Here is a 24469-nt window from a genome sequence, read left to right on the forward strand (position 1 = left end):
TACAATCTTGTGGTAGTTGATTATGCAGCAGCAACAGAAAAAAAAAAAAGCCCAGATACTACAAACTACTTATTGAATGAATGCTATTTATTAAATAAAAGCCATTTATTGAATATCCATGAAGTGACAGATAAATAATGTCAGAAAGCATTTCATGTGAGATCGGGGTTGAAAATTCTCCCAAAGACTTTCGAATCTTGGATTGTTAGAATCTGAACAAGAAACTATCGGGGGGGGGGGGGGGAAGAAACTATCAGAGGCTAACTGCAACCAGGATTAATTGGCAGACACATATAAGCACACTGAGTGATATTACAGTGCAATGAATTTTGTAAAAGCTACAAATAGGATGGAGGCTCAGCACCAAAATAATTTGGCTATTAACTGCCATAGTTTATTCATAGGCTGATAATAGGCAGATTACCTAAAATGCAGTACTATTTCTGTGGCATATGGTAAAGTCCCAGGCTACTGAGAAGAAGGGGTAGATCACTAGTTTACAATGACTTTATGGAGAAGGCAGGCTTGCCTTTAGTCATTAGTACTCAGTCAGTGTCTACACTGAGTACTAATGAGTAAGATAAAAGAATGTGGATAATGGGGGGCAGCTGGATGGCTCAGATGGTTAAATATGTGACTCTGGATTTTGGCTCTGGTTATGATCTTAGGGTCGTGAGTACAAGCCCCACATTGGGCTCCATGCCCAGCAAGGATCCCGCTTAAGATTCTCTTTCTCCTTCTGTCTCTGTTCCTCTCCCAACCACCCTCTCTCACCAGCCCCTCTCAAAAAACAACAACAAAGAGGTTGATGATGAGCTAAAACAAAACTGCAGAGATGATCAAATCTGTTCCTCTACTTCTCCCCCTGTTACATTATAATACTTTACATTTCCCTGCCAAAAAGAGCATCCCTCTTATTTTAAGAAATCTCTAGGAAATAAGATCAAAGAACATTCTCCAAGGAACTTAATTATCCTTCCTTAGAGGAAGTCCTCTCCTTGAGCATGAAGGCAAAAAGAAAAGGTCACTTCATCTTGTTCTGCTTCCATTGATGACTGTTAATTTTACAACACATGTTTTGCTATTAGAATATTTAAAAATACAGCTATTGCACTGGCAGCTGGTACTACTGACAACAAGTACAGGTTAAAATAAATAGGAACTGAAAATACCTTTTCTTAGGAAGGAATGAGGATAAAAATGATCTTCTGAATATCACTTTGCTCCTTAATTCATAAAGAAAAAGAGAAAGTATTGTCAAAGAACTAATTTATAAATCATTGGATTTATAAACCTTTTCTATTAAATTATCAGAATAATAGTTCTTGCCAACTTGACTGCATATTGGAATTAACTATGGATCTTTAAGTTCTGATGCCTGAACTTTACATCCTTCAAAGATTCTGAGTTAACTGGTTAGAGGGCAGTTTGACCATTGTGATTTTATAGGAATCCCCCAGATTCTAATGTATGGTCAGGTGGGTCATATCTATTTACTGACTGGTCTTGGTACAACTGCCTTTGGGCCATGGTCCAGGATTACACATCTGATCCGCTCATAGGGAAAGTCAAATTACAGTTTACCTTCTCTACTAAAGAGGATTGGATTCCAGACATCTCTCAAATATGAAAATCCATGCATATTCGCTCTGAAATGAACATGTCATTTTTCCAGAGGTTCTTTTGGTTCTTCTGACTGCCACTGGGGCAATGTCTTGTTTGAGTACAAATTAAATCTTCCTTCTAATAAGAAGGATGTGTCTCTGCCTTGGGACCGTGTACAAATAGTCTAGTCATAGCAGGTAGTGGCCTACGGATGTTCATGATGAGTTGAAAGGGACAAGGAATACATTAAAATCATACTCACAAGTCCTAGAAACTGGAAAATTAGTAATTATGGCCTTAAAACCAACCCTGATTGGCACAGTAGCAAATTTAGCAATCGTTTATCTACCTTCTACACTACTTGTGGGGATTTAAAGCCCCCAAGCCAGGAAAACACGCACATGAAAGTAGCTTTACATTTTATCTTGGCTAAATTTGGATAGCAACATAATTTGGCCTTTAAAAGATCAGGTTCATTTAAGGTTGCGCTGATGTTCAGAGAAGAGTGGAAACTTGAGTAAGGGAAGCTATTAGAAAGGACATTTACTGGGGACAGAATAGAATTAATGGAGCTTTGATTTTTTTCCATCTTATATTTTCTTTTGTGTTCATCCTCATATACATATTGATGATGAATCAACTGGAACATTTTTATAGTTGCCAGAATCCTCTGATCTGAGGCCCAAATAAGACTGTTTGATGGCAGATTTACTGATATATAATAGAAGTTGGAAGGCCGGAGGCCAAAATTCCCTTTCACAAAGTGGTTCTGGATTGAGTGGTTGACAAGCCCGGGACTTATATAAATGCAGCTCCAGAAGAAAACCTGCAGATGCTTCTTCAGCAGCTAGACCATCCAAGGCTCTTGCCATGAATTTTACGGCAGCTGATGGTTATTTTCTCCTCTCTTGACCACTTCTTTAACCCAATGGTGGCCGGATGGTTAAAAAGAACATAGTGCCCCTTCCTTTCCACTCCAACATAAACAGTTCATGACTCTAAGGCATCTAGATAAAAGTGAACAAAAGTATTGTTTGCCAGAGGCATCTTCAAATGGAATATGAATTTTCATATGGAGAATGTTCATTAGAGGTAGAAACAAACATATCACCATAATACTAGTTTCTATTTGTTGACCAAGTATTTTAGACTGTGCACCTAAAATGTATTAACTCATTTAATTTGCCATTCTGTGGGGTTGATGCTATTATTATTTTCATTTTACAAATTAGGAATCTGAGACACAGAACTTAAGGAATTTGCTGAATACTACAACAGACAGCAGAGACTTAGGATTCAAGAGCCTAGGGAACTTGGCTCCAAGGAGCCTGCTCTCTTAGTGCACTACACTGTAGTTATTTTAAAAAAAGATCTCATGAAATCAAGAAACAGATACACTGTGCTGCTGGGAAAGGGAATTTCAGGGAGAAATCTTGGGAGAGTTTGTTATCTGAGCTAAGCAAGAAAATGTTAAATAGAAATTATATTGGTGAAATGGAAGGGGAATGGAATTTATAGCAGATGAGTTAGCTCAAGTAAAATCAAAGAGGTAAAAGTAAAGTGCTTTACATTGTTTGTTAGCCATTGTATGGCTGAGAGATAAAATCTAAACCGGGGAGATGATGTTGGAGGGGAAAAGAGGGAATAGGTCATGGCATTCTTATTTGAACTTTATCTTACAAAAAAGAAAGTCTAAAATGTTTTAAACTGTGATCCATAGAAAGACTTGAACTTTACATGGTAAACTAGTACATTTGTATAGATATAGATATAGATATAGATATAGATATAGATATAGATATATGATAGATGGATAGATAGAATATGTTTCAAGAACAAAATAATTAACCTTACTCTGTGTGCATATTTTCTATTCTATTTTATATCTACTCTGGTCTAGTTTGTTTGCTTATTGTTTAGGAAACTAACAGGACCCTTAAATACATTTTTAGCTCTAATGGGTGACAATCTACACTTTGAAAAACATTGTTTTAAGTGTTGTAAATATATGGAAATATATGGTGATCAGCAGAAGATTTGATCATGGGAGAAAGAGATTATAATCTAATTGTCACTCAACTGGATCACTTTGGCAGCATTCAATAGCTGCTTGAAGATGATTTGAAGAACAGACTGGGAACAAGAAGATAACTTTCCAAGCTTAGGCAAAAGAGGACAGGGAACAGAAAATCAAGTCTAGTTACGCAGCAGAAAAAATAAATTCAGTAACTTAGAGTCTCTGCTAAAGGGACAATTCCACCATAGAAGAATGATAAAAGTAATAGTCATAGCACTTTCATTCTGGATACCTTTAAAAATGCAGTGAAGAGCCAGTTATTTTGGTAGTGGTTACTGACATATTTGCCTGAGGGACAGGAAATAAATAAGTGATGCCCCCTTCCAACTCTACATTTATCTTCTGGGTCACTGACCATTTGAAAACCCACTTTGCTTGCCTAAGAAGAAAACATTAAATGTGTATGGAATTGTTCTAAAGAGGAGCTTACCGAAATTTATTAGAAACAGATGAATTATCATGGCTTTCTCTGCCCAATCTGCTCAAATGTCTATGCAACTACCAGAAGAGAACTCAGTATCTTTCTAAATAATAGAAGATGAAACTGCTCCCATACGCTCTAGAAATAATTTTTCTTGAGCTTTTATAGACAAAACAATAATGCCTTATGAAACATTTAAACTTATTAATGATAATTATTAATAATATTTTCATGCTATGATTTCCCTAATTCTAAAATATTTAAGTATATTAGGACCCTCACATTCTCTTAGTCTGTATTTTTTAGCACTATTTTTAATTAGAAAAAGAAAAGCAAAAACCAAGGAAGTCACATGTAAACAAATGAGTGAGCCTAACAAAGTTTCAGGGAGGTTCTTGAAAAACCGTGCAGCCTGATTTTCTTCTTGGAATCTGCGGCTGGCCAAAAGTCCTAAAGAGAGTGTGTGGAAGATGAACTGAGATATTTCTAGAACTGAGATGTTTACCCCTATTTCCCTATCTGGGCTAATCCATCTCTAAAAAATAAACAAACAAAAGAAAAACTGAAGTAGACTGTAGCCACTAAAACTGGCAATCCTGGACTAGGTTACCCATTGACATCTGGCTCTCAGGAAACCCACCTTCCCTATAACTCATTGATTTTAGCCTTGATCTCACAGGAATTTCTTTCTTTCCTTCCAGACATGGTATGTATAAATAAACACATACACAAGCCACATTTCTCTGTTACTCTACAGTCATTTCCTTGTCAGTGAATTTGATTTTCTAGTCCATGAGAGAACTAATGAAGACAGACTCTTGGGAATGTGCATGTGCTACCTGGATTATCACTGCCCTAAGAATATTGATTCTGAATTCAGAATTCAGCAGCCCGACTCATAAGAAAATATGTCAAACCCATTTTAGGCAAGATGGAGCATAAAAAAAAAAAAAAACATACATACAAAGAGAAAGTTGCCAGAAACTTTCACTAAATCTGATAATGGCTAGATTTTTGTCCCACTTGACTATCATGGCTCCTAGTTCCAAATATATTAGGCCTTATTCATGGTGATGAATGGCTGGAATGGAGAAAGTCTAAGGCTTTCCATTAAATCAGCAGAGTAATGAGGACACTAATGATATCTCAGATTCCTACCTGGCTTCTACAGACTGAATACAGTAGCCAAAATGACCTTAGAATAAGGCAGTGACCTTCAGGCCAGAGACTCAGTTTAAAACCCTGAACCAATGACATAATGAGTATTTTGTGATAATCATTCAGCATGCAAATTATTTTAAAGTCATTAGGAGGTAGCATATACCTACATGCATAACAAGTCCATTTTTATGTTAGCATACCCCAAAGGACTTTCCTGCTGTGTGTTTTATACCACTGCTGCTTTATGTTTTATGTGTTTGCATTAATGTTTTAATTTTCATATACACATCCTTAGGCCATTTTATGAAGGGCATGACTTTTAAAATTCAGTCGATATATTAAATTAATGTAAAATAAGGTCATCTAGCAAGCAGTCCTAAATCAATTCTCTGTGTTCCCTCTGCACACTCAAACCTTCCAATATGGTTTATTTATTATAGGCAATGCAGAAGTAAGATCTGGGCTCTAAACTCTGACCATCTGTCAGATTAACGTGCTTATGCACTGAGTGTCTTTCTTCAGATGATGGATCCTACCACAAGTCTTCCCTAAAAGAATATATCAGTCCTCTCCCCCACAAGAATAAACAAGAGCCAAAACTGATGTATATAAACAATGAATACATAAGTTAGGGCTTGCCCTAAATTGGCCATTATGATTAAAATACACTATTTCATTGTCTCAAAAAAACCTGTCCAATATTATACGTAAAAGGGATGTGACAAGGTATTAGAAAAGAAAAGAGAAATACCAAAAAAGAGGTAATGTAGTGATTAGGGATAAAGATTCTAGGACCGGAGAATCTCTATCAGACACAATTTAATCATTAACTACAATAAAAGTCTGATCTAGTTATTTTACTCACTTGAACCTCAGATTCCTCAACTCAAACTAAGGACAATAATGATAAGAGTACTTACTACGAGATTAATTATAAGAGATAAAACATCCACATAAAGCATCTCATTCAATATATTTATTATGACTGCTACTACTACTACAGAGATGACTTCAGAGTTGCCATTAAAAACCAAGTAAGGATGTGGATGGCATGCAGTATTTTAAATTCTGATTTAACCAGTCACTATACTAGTCACATACATATAACATTCGCATCATATGGTCACCACATAGTACAGTGCTTCAGAATAAGAATTTAGCTTTAAATCCTAACTTCATCACTTATTAATTAAGCTTTAGTCATTTACTTCTTCATATCTTTATAAAATGTATAATGTTATCTCATTTATAGTATTGTTGGGAGGATTAAATAGGTTAATATACATTACACTGTTAGAAAAAAAAAACCTTCTGGTATTTTTAAGCACATGACAAATATTCTCTGTGGTGATTAGCGAATTTCGTTCAGAAAAGAAAATGGCTGAATATATTTAAAAATCCAGAAGAGCAACAGAAGCAGTTTGGTAGTCATTAAAAACAATAATCATTCAAAAATCATACTAATAAGCATTAAAATAATAAGGCTATTATCAGCTCACATAGAACATGCTATTGATCACCACTATCAATAGAACCTTCTCAACAAGCTTGTGATGTAGGTAGGCTATGGATTCTTATCCTCATATTATGCTTCATGAAATTGAAGCTCAGAGAACAGTGACTTGCTGAGCCACATAACAGTGGATGGTAGAGCCTGGGGCTATCATCCTCCTGCTCCAGTGTCCTTTCTATTACAGTGCTTCTTGACTGTCAAAGAACGAAATCCAAAACAAGGCCATTCAACATCCATCCTCACACCAAGGACAATGTGGTCCCACAGAACAGGAGCTTGGTACTTCCTGACTTGATATTCTAGAGAAATTATAGGTGACAGTCATTAAATCTGTATAAATCATAGCATCATTACCACAGAGATGCATTTTCAAACTAGCCAGTTTTTGAGACTGTACTCATGTAAAGAAGATCTGATTTTCCTTTGCTTTTGACACTTCATATTCCCTTTGTCTCTCAAACCTGCTAATGATTATTTGCAGCTGGATAGGGCATTTCATGAACAGGTTACTTCTTACAGTGTCCATTTGATCTCTAATTTTTCAACCTCTCCAATGAAAAAGTGAATGTTTTCATTTTTCTTTTGATGGCTATTTTCCCCTGGGGCTTAGATAATTCAGGATATTCCTAATTACACACTCCGGTAAGGGACAGTTAGTATACTTCTGGGGCTTCTGGCTTTGCAAACAACAGGTAGAAGCTGTTTAACAGCAGGAGACCATCACCCCGTGGCGATTTTCCTCTACACTCGTTAAAATTCACTGCCATAAGAAGGACACATTATGCAAATATCCAAGCATTAAGACTTTGCTATTTTAAGTTTTGTCATTATAAATGAAAAAAATATATGTGGATACACACCCATGCCAAATATATACATACATAAACATGTCTTCATTTATAACACACACAAAAATGGCTTAGTTTTATCAATTTGAAAACCAGACCAGGTAGCATCAATTCCGAATTTACACAGTATGAAGGAGAGAGGAGAAAAAAAATCCCAAAGTCAGTAAACACACAAATCTTTCCATTGACAAGGTGCCCTTTCTCGGCTTCCCTTTACCCCTTCACTTTTTCTTCCCAAATTATGGTCTTCAGACAATTCTGCACATTTTTTCCTCCTGGAGAGAGGTAATTCCTCATGTCTTTTTGGGAAGAAAGAGATCATAAAAGCTCTCAAGCAGGGGGACAGTCAAAATGAATTTATTGAATCCCTAGCCCACAAAGCACTGTTTTAGGTGGTAGGAACTTAGTCTCTCTCCTGTTGTACTGAGGAGGGAAAAGCTGTGACTTTTAGCATCATCACTGCTATAAATGCTATGGACTGAATTGTTCCTCTCCTCAAATTCATGAGCTGAAGCTCTTATCTCCAATAGGATGGTATGTGGAAATGGGTCCTTTGGGAAATAATTAGGTTTAGATGATATCATGAGAGTAGGGCCCTCATGATGGGGTCAGTGTCCTTATCAGAGAGCAAGAGCATACTGTCTCTCTCACTCTCGCTCTCTTTACACTGAGGAATGAATGAGAAGGCAGTCTGTCTATACGCCAGAAACCAGCCATGTAAACCTTTGATCTTGGACTTCTAGCCTCAAGAACCAGGCAAGAACTTGAGGAACTAACAGATAAGTCAGCCCTTCAATGGTATTTTGTTATGGCAGCTTGAGCTGGCTAAGACAATCATTGACCTTCTTAGGCCTTAAATAAAGGATAAAAAGGCTTTCTTCCCTCATCTCGCAAGCTGTCAAGAAACAAACAAACAAAACAAATTTTGATGTTTTCATAGACCAAATGCATTATGGCGTCATATATGTTTCGGCTCTGAATCAAATTTTCTAGACCAAATGCTTCTTTGGTTTAGAAAATTAAAAAAAAAAAAAAACCTATTAAGCAATTTAGAAAGTTTTTCAACAGTTCGGTATATTCAACACAGGTTTCTCAATTTCACTATTGACATTTTGGTTCAGATCATACTTCATCGTAAAGGCTGTCCTGTGAATTTTAAGTTGTTAAGCATAACTGGCCTCTATGCTTTAGATGCCAATAGCATCCCCCACCTGAATTGTGACAACCAAAACTATTTCCAGACATTGCCAAATATCTCCTGGGGGCAAAATTGTCTCTGATCCAAACTTCCACTGAATACATATAATTATGTTACACAGGTATCCCATAAGGATGGCATATATAATGACTTTAACATTTATATAATAAGAATTTGTCTCCCTCTTCCTCCCTTCCTCCCTCCTTCTTCTCTCCCTTCTCTTTCTCTTTCTCTCTCTCTCTCTCTTCTCTCTCATACACACACACACACAGCACTGACTTGTAAAAAGAAAGTAAATGAGATAGCAGGGAGCAGAGAAAAAGAATACAAGCCTCAGGAGAGAAAGGCTTCAATGATTTGAGTTCTAGGCCTACCTTCAATTTTAGAGAAGTCCCATAATCTCTCAAACCTCCCCTTTTTTTTCATAGAAAATACATACAGTCCCTTTGATGTAAATAATCTTTGATCCTCAATGTACAGATGAGAGGAGTAGAAGGAACATTTGGAGTTTAATGTTCTAAGAAAAATTACATGAGCTAAGTTACATTTGAATCCCAACTATATGAACTGTAATTCTGAGAACAACTTGGCAAGACATCCTAAGTATCTTTGGTAATGCCAGCAACAGATTGGTTGGATGGCTCTGCATGAGAAAATCTCTTTAACACAGCCTGCTCAGTCTGGCTTATCCAATGTTCTGCTTGGGATAACTTTAAATTTGGGAAGGCTCAGAATTTTTCCTTGGTGTCACACAAGCTGTAAGGAGGACAATCCATGGTAAATGCCACCTTCATTCAAAGTTAATCGTTACCAATGATTTCATGCTCCTTTTGTTCTATAATACTGCATATGATTTGAGACATGTTGCCCACAAAACAGAAGTTACAGAGGTTTGGAAGAACATTCTACTCTCTCCTTTGGGGACTTATAACAACAAAAAGGGATCAAAAGGAATGAATTAGAAGTTTACTGTGGAATTTGGATTATAAATGGCCCACTGCAATAGTAACCAAGCGAAAAGTGGAAGAAAAGGAAAGAAAGCCATCTGTGGATATCCAAAGGGCCAAAACATCTCACCATACTCCTGCTGTGCCATATATGCCATAAAATATACTTATTATAAGATTTAGTCATGGTTTACATTTGGAGATCTCCATTGAAAAGGCATATTGGCTTGTAGCTTCGGAAGATCTAGGTAACAGCAGTAGTTGGAATCAGGCAATAGTTCTTGGGATTATGAAGGATCCAAAGAGGAAGTCATGCTGGATGAGAATGTCCTCTTTGTAATGAGAAATAAGGAAGACTATATGAGAACACTTTTTGTTCATAATGATGACCTAGACAATAGTGAAGATGCTATCTCATGCTTCTCAGATCAAAGGAACCAACCTCATTGTCAGTCCAGCCAGAAAAGTTATTCAGAACTATAACTTGAGAACACTGGCTTTAGGAATTAATAGAAGATGCCTCATACAACACTTCAATTATATCAGGCTGCTCTCTTCACAAAAAGATGGAACTCTTCTGTATCTTACCACCCCTCCCAAGGAGAAGGCAGTAGATGGGAGTAGATAAACAATCTTACCCTGTCTATTCACATCAGCATGTTAACCACAGAGAAGCAAGATAAATAAATTCTGGGACCACCTGAAGTGATTTGTTGATCAACTGTGTACATAATTACTGCTTCTGTTTCATTAATTTTAATTACCTATTTTTCTTTTGTTCTTATGCCCTGAGGTGAGTTTTTCATCAAAAATGGCTATGATTTTATGAATATACATGCAAACAAATTAGATCCACTGAATTTGGTAGATCATTTCTCTCCCTTCCCTGCTCTGATGTTAGCTGCTGTTTTCTGAAAGTGATACAGATACTACAGTAACTTGCACAAAGGTATTAATCAGGAGGAAAGGAGTTTTCTTGAATCCAGTAGAGCTTATCATAGAGTACCTCATTATAAGACACTAGGAATCTGTGACCCCAATAATATTGTACCCAAATGATAAAGTATATGTTTAAATGGTTACCCCCTTTTTATACTACATATTGGGGTTCTCTTACAGTTTCTCACAAGAGCCTTTACAGAAAAAAAAAAAAAAAGAAGGTAGAGAATAAAAATAAATCATAGCAGTCACTTAGGAGTGCATCAGCCACAAGTAGGCATCCAGACCAATGCAGGCAACCCACTGCTCCTCCTCATTTCTTCTACTGCCTACAGATTATTGTTTCACTTTTGCATACCACAATTCTAAAATGAGGCACTGCATCCTATTATTTTCCATATTTTCATTTTCAAGCAGTTATTATGAAAGTTAAATGTTTAGTTGTAATGATAACAGCCAATTCTGGTGAGGTACTTACAGCAGAACTTCCACATCTTGCTGGAATTTCTATAAATGTATATAACCTCCTTCAAAAGCCTTGTGAATACCAGCAATTGTTGAGACAGTCATCATAATCATATGGAATAATCTGTCCTACCAAAATTATCTTAAATACAGAAATGTTTTCTGCTCAAAGGTGTTCAAAACTGTATTTTTTATAACATTTTTTGTTTTTGTGTAAACTTGTCAGTGGCTTTCTCTAATACTTGTGTTTTTTCCAAAGTTTAAGGAATATTTATAGTTAAAATAATTTCTTTTTTTCCAAGTTTTATTGAATTCTAGCTAGTTATCATAAGGTGCAATATTAGTTTCAGGTGTAATATTTAGTGATTCATTACTTACATACATCACCCTGTGCTCATTATAACAAGTGCCCTCTTTAATACCCATCACCTATATAAACCATCCCCTTGCCCATCTCCCCTCTGGTAACCCTCAGTTTGTCCTCTATAGTTATAAAGAGTCTATTTCTTGGTTTGCCTTTCTTAAAAAAAATTTAAAAAGCACGCTCCTTTAATAAAATGAAAAGAGCTTTGACATATTCAAATAACTAAGTAGCTTAAACAAACTTCTTTCTACATGTACATGACATAAATGAATGAGAATATCTACTAAAAGACAGAAATAGAAGACATTGGTATCTTTAAACCATGGAACAATTTAAAGGTTATTAGGGGTGGGAGAGTGTTTAATACTTTGAATTGCAATCAATTGACAAAAAAAAAAAAATGTTTCGAACCTAGGCTTTAAGTTCCTCTGAGGCAATAAATAAATAGTCTTATCTTTTTTATGTGTGTGTTTGTGTGTCCTTTACATGTTGCCTGGCACACAACAGGTCTAAAATAAATTCTTGAGATTATATGTAAAAGGTCTCTTTGTTGGTTCAGAACCATGGATAGAGGAACAGTTCTTTATTAAATAGGTGTATCATCTCAAGAGGCAAGGGATTTGGTTGCTGATCCTCATCCAGCTTCATATTGGCCTCATTACATGGGCAAATCCGTTACCTTCTCTGGGCCTGATTTGCCTGACTGGAAACACAACTCACTGCTTTACCTTTTCAATAGGAAAAAGCTAGAACAGAGAAATTCTGGCCATTCATAGTCAAGGCTAAGCTCATTTTTATCTTCTCACACAGACACACAAATATTTATTTTCTGATATTGCTCTGATGATAAGTTTTACTCCTTTATTTACTTAAAGAAAGATAATAAATGGGAAAAACTGTCTAATACAGTTATTTTATCAATATATCTACTTCCCTACTGTCCTCAGTCCACACTATTAGTAGTGACCACTCCAGAAATTTGATCATTCCATCAGATTATGCCAGAAAGTGAGAATTGTTGTAAGAACTTTCTTTACAACTACTAGAAAGGTGAAGGACAGGTTTGATTTGGTAACCTTATTCAAAGATAATGTTAAAAAGTTCTTCAAAGCACAACTTTAGGAATGAGTGTATTATTAATTTTCTATATTTAAAAAGGCATATTTTTCACACCTTTTTGAGAGCTGCAAGGGGGGGAATAGAAAGTATGCCTTCTCATTTCTTATTACTTTGAAGTATTCTCCATTAATTATTAGTTTTTGAAAATTAATCCCCACCTTTTTTTTTTCTTTTAGATTTTATTAAAACCATAAAGCTATTCTTTAATAGAAAAAGCCACTCTCAGAGTCTGGCACAGAATCTAGAATATAATAGACTTTCAATAAACACTAGGTCTTCTTCCCCTCCTCCAATCTTTCTTTCCTACTTCTATCAGCCAAATTTTGTTCTATACAAATTTTCCCTTGATCTTCTAGATGAAAAATATATCATTTATTGGAACAAGAGCTTAAAATCCTAGCCTAATGTCTGTGGTGTTGGTAGAGATGACTGGCTCCCATATTTGCCACTTCTAAATTTCGGGTCCTGTTTCCCAATTATATTTCATTTTGACTTTGTCACTTTCCCTCTCTCATAACTCATTGCTCTCTGTGTTAGAATTCCTTCTTACATTTTATTCCCTATTTGCTAGAGCCATAAATCTCTATTTGTCCAGATAAATTTGTCCTTATATTGTTATGCACTGCTCCTGAATTTGTGTTGCTCCTGAGTGGTTCTCAACATCCTGAAGCCTGTTCATCCTTACTTGTGATCAAGTGTTACCATCTACTTTTTCACATGGAAATTCACAACCTTGAATATTATCACAGGGAGATGTGATACACTAAAGAGCTTTATCTTTATTACATAGAACTAGTGAGTATAAAAAGAAAGCTCTTCCAAATAAAAATGACAATAATCTACATTTCATAGTTAATGGGAGTGAACTGGCTTTGGGAATAGGTCCCAGGAATACTACCATCACATTATACATAGTTGAGTAAAATTCACCAACACAAGTGCATTAATTAGGGACCATGCAAGAGCACTCGATGCTGAAACATCTAAATGATCTCATTATAAGGCTGTTATGGCAAGGAGCATTAAAATATGGTGCTAATAATGTATACATATGATAGAATGATCCTGAGTCAAAATCTGTGATTAAATATAAGCATTAAGGACCAGCATGTGCTGTGACTTATGTTTCAACCAACTTTAGAAGATATTTACAGGGAAGGATTTCCTGAAATGTGATTTTAGATGTGATCAGGGAGGAAAAGACAGGGGCTAAAGCTATCATCTACCTTTTCTGTTAGTACAACACTGAAAATTTGTCATAAGCATCTGTTCCTTAAATGAAACAACAGAATAAAAATTGGTAACTGAAGCTTGGAAGTTAATTTCAAAGGTTTATTTTACTTTCAGGTTCATATTTAGCAGCTGTCAATTTGTTACCAACAACTATAGTAAAAATCAGCAAAACCTGAGCTCTTGTCCTGCCAAAGAGATGGCGGTTTGTCAGTGTTAGATGTTGTTGCTGTTTTTTTTTTTTTTTAAGATTTTATTTATTTATTCATGAGAGACGCAGAGAGAGAGAGAGAGAGAGAGGCAGAGACACAGGCCTAGGGGGAAGCAGGCTCCATGCAGGGAGCCCGATATGGGACTCGATCCTGGGACCGCGAGATCACGCCCCGAGCCAAAGGCAGATGCTCAACCATTGAGCCACCCAGGTGCCCCAGATGTAGTTTTTTGAAAAACCAACCTCTACTTTAAAAAGACAATACCTGTATTTATTGATTAAAAAGTTCATTTGACCAAAAAAAAGAAACTCCTTTCCTGCATTTTGAAAATTAATATATGTATCAATTAATATTATGTTAATATATTTGGTATATTAATCTATGAAAAAATGTGGGATTTGTTGTTGTTGCAATAATTTTAGGCAATGTTTTTCAATCCTGGATAATTTGACCCCCATGGGGATATTTGGCAATATCTAGACACACTTTTGTTTGTCAGCACTAGGGGATGCTATTAGCATCCAGTGGACAGAGATCAGCGATGTTGCTGAACATCTTACAATACACAGGGCAGTCCTCACAACAAAGAATGATTTGGCCAAACATGTCAATAGTGCCAAGGCTGAAGAACTGTTTCAAAGGAATTGCTCTAATGGACTCAGTAAAGGTGAGTTTGCATTTACAGACTTCCCAAACCGTAGTTTCCATCGGGAGTGTTCTGGTGGAGAGCTGCAGGCAGATAGAAACTGGCTGCACTTTAAGTGGGTGCTATTTGAACAACAGTCTTAACTCTTTGGCTTAATTATAGCAAGTACATTTGCACTGGTGTAATTAAGTTTGTGTCAGCACTTATACTGAATGTGTTTCCATGTACAACATTTTATAAATTGGTCATAAAAATGTATCTTTAACTAAAATTGGACGGGAAGTTTCTTTGGATGATAATTATCTTCTAGGTGTACATTAGCTAATATTACACCTAGGCTCCTTCATTCATATCAAACAAATGTTAAAGATTTGAATATCGTTTTATCCCAACATTTACCCCAGCATTTTCTCAAAATAAAGGTATTTTCAGGAACACCTGGGGGGCTCAGCGGTTTAGCTCCTGCCTTCAGCCCATGGCATGATTCTGGACAGTCCCGGGAATCGAATTCCGCAGATGGAGTCCCGCATTGGGCTCCCTGCATGGAGCCCACATCTCCCTCTCTCTGCCTCTCTCTCTCTCTCTCTGTCTCTCATGAATAAATAAATAAAATCTTTTAAAAAAAGGTATTTCCAGAAATATATATCTATGTATATATATATAAATATATATATATATCAAATTAATATATTTAGATTACTCATCTCTCATATAATAATTTTAAGGACTCTACATAATAGAAACAGCCACTTTCAGGCCAGGAATAAGGACCAAAGATCTACATTTTCATGAGTATTCTGTATCAATTATTGAGAAAAAAATACTCTGTATCTAATATTCATTACTTTAAAATATGCCATGTCTCATGTAAAAGCTTTAAGAAAATCTATTTATTTACCTTATTTTAAAAAAGAGCAGAAAATAAGCCAGGGGCACATCAAATACATGTGTATGTTAGGCTTTATAGCCAAAATATATATTATTCTAATAAAATTAATCTTTGGAAAATAATATCAGTAAGAAATTTAAAGAAGACATACTCCACTAATAGCATGGTTATTTTCATTTAAATTAGTAAATATTCAAAATCCAAGATCTTAAAAACTCTCTCCTTCCATTTAGATGCCCAGAGCGCTCGGTCTGTCTGTCTGTCTGCCTCTCTCTCTTTCCCTCTTTAAATTTAACACTTAAATAGCATTTAAAATATGCCTGATAATTGTCTTAATTTTTTACAAGTATTAATTCATTTAATTCTAACAACTCTATGATAGATGTTTATTATCTAATTTCACAGACAACAGAACTAAGGCATGCAGAGGTAAAGTAATTAACCAAGGTATGACTGCTAGTAAGTACAAAGACAGAGCTTGTATCAAGGCAGGCTGGTCCCAGAGGCCTTGCTCTTTAGTCCTTTGTAGGTTTATCACATGCTACCATACATCATATTTATATCTAGGTCTGCCTGAGTAGTGTGGCCTTGGAGGAGAATGTACATGTGTGAAAGATTTCAGGTCAAGTCAAAGAAAAAGCTGTGAGGAATACAAGAGAAGGAAGGGTGGCCTTATTAGTGGGTCCATCTACAGAGTTGTTTTGCCCAGAAACCTCTTGGAAATAGAAGTCCAAAAATAGTCAGATCTGAATTAAAAGCATCTGTCTCCTACTTTCATCTGCTTATGGCATATTTTTTGTACCACTAACAACTTCTTTCTTTTCTATAAGGAGGGGCAGTATAGCAACAGTATTTAAGAGCATAGACTTTGAAGCTGGATTTCTTGGAATCAGTTCCTAAATTCGAATTGCTATTACTATATTTCTATTGCATTTCTTGAATGTTGAGCAGAGATAATGCTATGTTTCCTTCTTTCTGGGCACATTGTCAGATCACATTTCCCTATTTCTTTCTATATAAGTGGGGCATGTTGCTAGCTCTCAACAATAATACAAGAGTGGAAATGAGGTGTGACAGCTCTAGCCCAAAATTCATAAAAGCAAGTGTACCTTGTCTGTGCTTTCTTGCTTGCTTTGTTTAACATCTGGATGCAGAAGATCTGGAGGATGCAATGAAGGACTCCAAAACGTTAAGAAACAGCGGACCCCAAACATGAAAGAAACGTGGGTCTTTTAGTTACTTCATGGAATAAAGCTTCCACCTTGACATTGAACTATGGTTGATTATCGTGGGATCCAGAAATAGATCTTTATTATACTAAGCCACTGAAACTTTGAGTTTTTTCTTATAAACAGCTAGCTTTTATTATGGTGACTAATATGAATGTGTACCATCATGGGGTCAAAATGATCAGTTTCTTAAATTCCAGATCACTTTGGTTTACCATAGTTTTACTCAATCTATGTTCCTTTTCAGAAGAGCTTTGACAAAGTCTCATTATCTATAAATCTTTTTCTACTGTTAATACCCTGTCCTATCACCCAATCACTTTAACATTTCTGTATAGTTTCAGATTTAAAATGTTAAAATTACTTACTAAAGACACAAGTTTTTACAGCAGTTAAATGTTGATTTGTGAACCTGTGAAATGCCAGTAACACTGGTGTAAATACCCATAGTCTATGTAAAATATATTGAAACTATCTGCCATAAAACCTGACTTTATCACTGTTTGATTGAGCTACCTGAAATGAATGAAACAAATAATATGGCTCATGTGGTCATAATTCTGATTTAAAAGTTATTTTTAATCCCTAACATCCCTTTCTGTAAATATTATTCTGCTGACAATTAACAAGGAAATCTTTGCTTTGCTACACCCTCACCAGATTAGTGAATAAATCTAAGTACTGAGTCTTCATGCCAATGTTTCAAGAATGGTTCCCTTCTGCTTATAAATTGCCAAAGAGATCTAATTTGGAAGGATAAGGACCTCTTAAAAAAGTACTTGGAAGAAATGTTATGTTCAGGATTTCAAATATGAATTCATTGTGTTCTTTTAGAAGTTATGTCTTCAAGGTCCTCTGTTTGTGCTGGTTCAGTCCCAAAAAGGACAGGAACAATTTGTGTATTACTCAGAACTGACAGATGAATAGATTCTCCTATAACCTTTTCATCTCCAAATGTCCCAAACAGTTTAAAAACTAAAGGATTATTGATTGATTGGGCCACACTCCTTGTAATCTTGACAGTAAGAAGCTCAGGAAAATTTCCCTTGCAGTCCATCATGAGTACTTTGCATAAAGGCTGAAAGAACACAGAGTACTTCTTCTGGACTGTCATTTAACCACCCATATTCGTAGGTATATAATATTTATTATTTTATTGGGAAGACATAAGAAATATCTATTAATCTGTTTTAATGGTCTATTAAAAAACACAATTTGGAAAATCACAATATTGTCCAACTACAATTTTTTAGATAATTGCTTAGCTCAAACATGTTTTTAAAATGGGTTATTCATTAAAAAATAAAATAAAATAAAATAAAATAAAATAAAATAAAATAGGTTATTCAGTAATTGTTTACTAGTTTCCCAGGTGTTTTGATGAATGTTTTGCACACAAAGACAGGTCAGATGGGGTCTTTGAGCTTAAATTATGCAAAATAATGATAAAAAAGGAAAGAGATATTTCTAGAGGTAAGTAAAGCTTACATACATTAAAGCATAAAATCATAAGTAATAAAATCATAAAATCATTGGTTGAATTTGTGTTTTAAAATGTGACAACTCAAGGTAATAAATATCACACCTAAAACCCAGAGACCATAAACACTGCATAACCTGAGAAATAGCTGTTAGCTAGAATCCTTGACCATATGTCTACAAACTCATGTTAGATAAAAAGAAAAAGGCTAAAGTCTTGGCATTCCAAGGTCAAAATGTAGGTATATTCTAATTAGTGCCTAAAATAAATTTGCCATCTTTTCCACCAATACTACTTCTTCTTCTTCTTTTTTTTTTTTAATCACAAGGGTTAGTGAAGAAAGGATTTCAGGACTACTAAAAAATTGTTAGCACTTTTATCTTGTTAAAATCTAAACATGCAAATACATTCTTCTTAAAAAATACTGGTAACATAAAATTAACATGAAAGTATTTTTTAGCTAGCATAATTTCATATTATGTATAAAGATCGTGCTCAAAAAATAAGTACAGTTTGGTAGTAAATGATCAAATGTAAAGTCTTCTAGAAAGAAACATAGCAAAACTTTTAAGAGGATTATAACTCAGCAGAGTAGGAAGGGGATATAGATTTGACAAAATATTAGAACAGCAACAGAAGCTTAAATCAACTCTAGTGTTTATTTTATATATGAAGGAACTGAACTCAAAGAGAATGAAATCACCCGAACTCACAGAATTAGTTTGTCAGTGGATTTTGGATAAGAACATGGTTGAGTCTCATCCTGAGCTCCTTCACACTATACAGTTTGTACATGGAGGATGTTCAGATAATGTATTCTAACTGACTTTTCTGTTTTCCAAAGTAAACAGCATAATAATCGTAAATGAAACAGTAATAGATTACAGGGCGCCTGGCTGGCTCAGTTGGTTAAGCATCTGACTCTTGATTTTGGCTCAGGTCATGATCTCAGAGTGGTGATATTGAGCCCCACTTAGGCTTTAGGCTCAGTAGAAAGTCTGCTTAAGATTCTCTCCCTTTGTCCCTCCGTACCTCTCTTTCCCTCTCTAAAAAAAAAAAAAAAAAAAGAAAGAAAAAGAAAAAGCAAGCAAGCAAGCAAGCAGGAAAGAAAAGAAAGAAAGAAAGAAAGAAAGAAAGAAAGAAAGAAAGAAAGAAAGAAAGAAAGGAAACAGTAATAGATTAGTAGAAAAAGGTTATAAACATCAGAAGTGAGTTCTAATCTTAAGTCATTGATTAACATTGGAGCTTTTAACTTTAGAGTACTAATTTTTATAAAGGAGATAATAAATATTCATTTTGTCCAACTCATAAGACTGCAGAGTCCACAGAGACATCATGAAAATGCTGAATATTGTAAATTATTATCTCTCATTATTACAGTGTTTGAAATTAAACATTATTTATCGTTAAAAGAGAGAATGTATTTAGAGGAATGAAGGCTGTTTACTATAACTTTTTAAAAAAGCAGATATGCAATCATAACACATAAATGAATTAAGGATGCTGCATTATACATTTTATATGTTATATGCTTTTCTTAAGGATACATAAAACTTGCTTCATGGATATCTTCTAATTTCAAAGACAATTTTGTCTGAAATGTATATGGCTATTTTTAATCTCAAATGTATAGACAATCATCATAAAAATCATTTGAATTTTGACTTGATATTAACTAAGGCACTGTTGGTAGCAGTGTGCTGCTTTAAACAACATCATCATCATTTTCTATTGATTTAGTTTCTCTTCTTTCCAACTACTCCAAGCTTGAACATTAAACTGTCGTAACAATTTTTTTTTGGTTGTCAAACATTTAGTTTCATTTCCTTTAATTTTTCTTTTCAAATACAGATTCACAAGAAATTGCAAAAATGTACCAGGAGAACCTGTGCTCCCCTCACACATTATTTTCCAATGACTATATTCTGCATAACTATAGTTCAATATCAAAATGAGGGAATTGATAATGGTAAATTCACAGGGCCTTTGCCAATTTCCTCAGTTTCATATGTACTCTGTATGTGAGTGTGTGTAGTTCTGTGTAATTTTATTGTATGTGTAGATAAATGTAACTACCAAGAGAGTACTCTCACCATGAGGATCCTTCTTGCAACAAATTTGGAGCCACATATACCCTCCTCTCCACAAATCTATCCCTAACCTCCGGCAAGCCACTAATCTCTTCTTCATCTCTACAATTTTGTCATTCTAAGAATGTCATATAAGTAGAATCATATAGTATGTCATTTTTGAGATGGATTTTTTTCAGTCAGTATAGTTCCCCTGAGATCCGTCTCACTGTTGTGTGTATCAATACTTTGTTCCTTTTTATTACTGCACATTATTCCATGGGTTGGATGTACCACTGCATATTAACTTTTAGACAAGTTGATGTTTGTTTTTTACTCCCAATATATATAGCATTGTAAGAATCAAAACATTGGCTAGTAAAAATCTACAATATAAAGAACCAATTCTTCATGTACTGTATAAATAAAGATGTTTAAGAAGAGAGAACATGCTTCAATAATGTTTGAAGAAAATAACATTCTAAAACAGGATTTTACCTAAAATAGAACTTGGTTTCTAAGACCTAAAAATGAAACACATCCTATGTAGCGGCTTAATTTGTAGCCACAAATATTGTGTCTATATCCCAGAAAGAGTTCTAAGCATTTTACTATTAACTTTAGTACTTACTTTGATTTGTTTTTTTATGAGACAAGGTTAAATTATTCAATGTAATAAGAAATCTGCTATAGAAAATAGTTAGCTTTTTCATGGTTGATTATTATATCACTGTCTTTGCAAAACATGAAATGTATTTTTTAAAAGACTGGCTGTAGTCCGTAGTGTAACTTTGTCATGATTATAATATTTGTCTTTCAGATATATCCTGAAGATAGTTTGATTAAACCAATTGTTAATACACATTCAATAAAATATCATATAGCAATTTGGAATGATGATAATAGTACCCAATGACAGGGGATATATTCCTTAGCTGTTTGTAACTGACATAGAAGGTAACAAGATAGTTTATATAATATAAACTTATTTTTGTAAAACAATGCATATACATGCATAGATTTGGAAGATTATATATTTACTACGTAGTAAAAATACAAATTAAAAAAATTAGCTACTATTTGTAATATTACTCTTGAAATGCTCTAAAAGTGACTTAAACCCAGTCTGACAAGATAACTATTCTGGTTTAAGAACAATATTTTCAGAGCACCTGGGTGGTTCAATTGGTTGGGTGCATGCCTTTGGCTTGTGTCATGATCTCAGGGCCTGGGATAGAGACCCATATCAGGCTCCCTGCTCAGCGGAGCCTGCTTCTCCCTCTCCCCTGACCCTGCTCTCCTGCTATCTCTCTCTCAAATAAATGAATAAAATCTTTAAAAAAAAAGAATATTTTCCTTTTGATACAGGGTCAGTGTTTCTTATACAATAATATTCTTTTCTTATTTTTTTTCTTTTTTTTTTTTTTTTTTTTTGAGGGAGGGCAGGGAAGGGGCAGAGAGAGAATCTTAACAGGCTCCACGACCAGCATGGAGCCTAAAGCAGGGCTCTATCTGACAACCCTGAGATCATGACCTGAGCTGAAATCAAAAGTTGGATGCTTAACCAACTGAGCCACTCAGGCACCCTTTATTTCTTTTTTCTTATTCAGTTGTACATAATTTAACTAGTTACCATGTTTGATTTATCCATTTTCATAAAAATAACTCAATTATTGTAGTTCATATCTATTATCAACAGAAGTAATGGCTGGATAACACTGATTAAACCACATTGCTCCAAAACCAAAACTGCAAAAATGAATGTCTTTAACAATTTAGTTTCTCTAAATATATCAAGTGCAGCCTTTTCCAAACTAGTGGTTGTGCATGCTCCAGAATACTGGAGCCTCACTTACAGCTTAAGTTTTCTTCTTCCTTTACTAAACTGCCGTGAAACTGCTCAGCCAGTTACCATTCTTTCCTCTTCTTGTTTTGTAACAAGGTTAGTGATATTCATAAACTGTGGCATATTACTGATAAATATTATATACACAGTTCTGGGTAGACCTTTCCGTCTTCTGCCCCTATTGTGACATATAAAAAACCTGAAATCCATGCATCAGTTGTTATTGCCATCAGTAAAGCTTGCAATTTATGGTGCCACTGATATCTCATTTTCTTTTAAATTAGAAGCTTACCTTTTATACATTAAGCACCAGCACTGGTATTTCAAAGGTATCCATTATAAAACTTTCTCAATTAATAATAAGATACTCAATAATGGGGTCAATTACTGGTATAATTTTCTTTAAATATTTTATATTCCTTATCATTCTGTGACCACAAGTGTATCTCAAGGACATATTCTCTTTTAATTTGGAAAAAAAATGTTGAGTAATTTGAAAGTACTTGTATGAACCATTTTGAGAAAGTAAATGTGGATCCTACACTTTTGATAATACCACTATAGCTACTAACATTAGTAATAGCTAATACTTAAATAGTGATTACTATCTGCTATGTATTTTAACTCCTTATATCTTAACAACAATCCTATGAGTTAAGTGACTTGCTCACCAATTTAATTGGCCTTCCAATCAGCATTTGGGGCCAGTATTGTTGGACCCATATAGTCTGGCTCAAATTAAGTAGTGGTAGAATGGACATCACCAAAACTTACCAAAATGTAAGTTAATTTGGGACTCATCTTCATTGGAATTTTGTGTTCCCAAGGTTTCACATTTTGAAAGTTGCCTATACCTACATTAATCGCCCATGGCTTATCTTGAGAGCCATAAATAATTCACAAGTTTTTTTTTTTTTATCAGCTAATGGAAGACTTCAGCTATCTTTTATGATATTCTCTTGAAGCTTTAGGCATCAGTTCACCATATTGTGAGCTAACCTTAGAGGCTACATATCGCATACAAACTAAAGAATACAAATTCATAATCTCTAGCTATCCTTATGGCAAGGGTGGCCTACAAATTTTCCTTAAATTGTATTAAGAGTTTGAGAATTTGGGTGTCTGGGTAGGGTAGTTCAGTTGGTTAAGCATCTACTTTCGGCTCAAGTCATGATCCCAGGGTTCTGCTACTGAATCCCACATTGGGATCCCTGTTCAGCAATGAGTCTGTTTCTCCCTCTCCCTCTACTCCTCTGCCCACTTGTGCTCCCGTGCGCTCTCTCTCTCTTTCAGAAAAAAAAAAAAAAGAAAAAGAAAGAAAAAGAAAGTTCAAGAATTTATTTCAGCTTCTTTACTTTCCAACCCTCCAATGTGAAAATAACATTAAGAGCCACAATTCATATATAATTCACAGACCAGAATCCTAAAGATGTGGCATTTCTCTTTGAAAGAATGTTTAAGAGTCAAAACACCTGAATTTAAAAACAAACAAACAAACAAACAAACAAACAAACAAAAAAACCTGAATTTGAATCTTATCTTTATGACATTGGGTAAGTTACTTAACCTCTCTGAGCTTTCTTTAGTTTACTCAGTTTAGAAAATTTATGGTATTTTTCATGACAATGGGTTTTTCTAAGATATTTATACAGGAATTCAAGATGAATTTGCAGCTCATTTAAAGATGTCTATCTGAAGTCTACCCACAGACTAGCCCAATTTAGAGGGATTTGTCTGAGTGATCTGCCATTTTCCTTGCTGTTCATTAAAGGACAACAGTTAACTTCAAATGTTTTTAAACTTCCTGAAAACAACTTTAAAATGACAGAGTGCAATGTCTAAAACTTCACTCTGTGATCAGTTTGAGGCCATCTCTGAGAAGAACAGAAGTGTCATCAAATTCATATGGGTTTGCAGACGAAGGGTTTACACAGAGCTACTCTCTGTGTCCATCAAGAGAGCAACTGGATAATCTGTAGAAGGTTTTTTTTTCACCTGGACAGTTAAAGCCTCATATATATCCTGGACTGAAGTTCAGTCCATGCATAATTAAAGCCATTCTTATTCTGTATTCTATAAATATGCAGAGGATGCAAGATGAGAACCAAACACATTTCCCTGGAGAAGCTATTTGGGTCCAAACAAACCTCATCAGAGATCACTTCAAAGATCAATTCTTCATGTCCATGGAATCAAGTTTAAATGATTGTG

General features: G+C 34.9%; 1 protein-coding gene across 1 annotated transcript in view; it reads right to left on the reverse strand.

The window, feature by feature from the left end:
• Positions 1–24469, reverse strand: part of NRXN1 (neurexin 1) — a 1110090-nt gene that overhangs the window by 247096 nt on the left and 838525 nt on the right.

This window comes from Canis lupus, chromosome 10 (genome assembly GCF_011100685.1).
Source record: "Canis lupus familiaris isolate Mischka breed German Shepherd chromosome 10, alternate assembly UU_Cfam_GSD_1.0, whole genome shotgun sequence".
NCBI classification, from domain to species: Eukaryota; Metazoa; Chordata; class Mammalia; order Carnivora; family Canidae; genus Canis; species Canis lupus.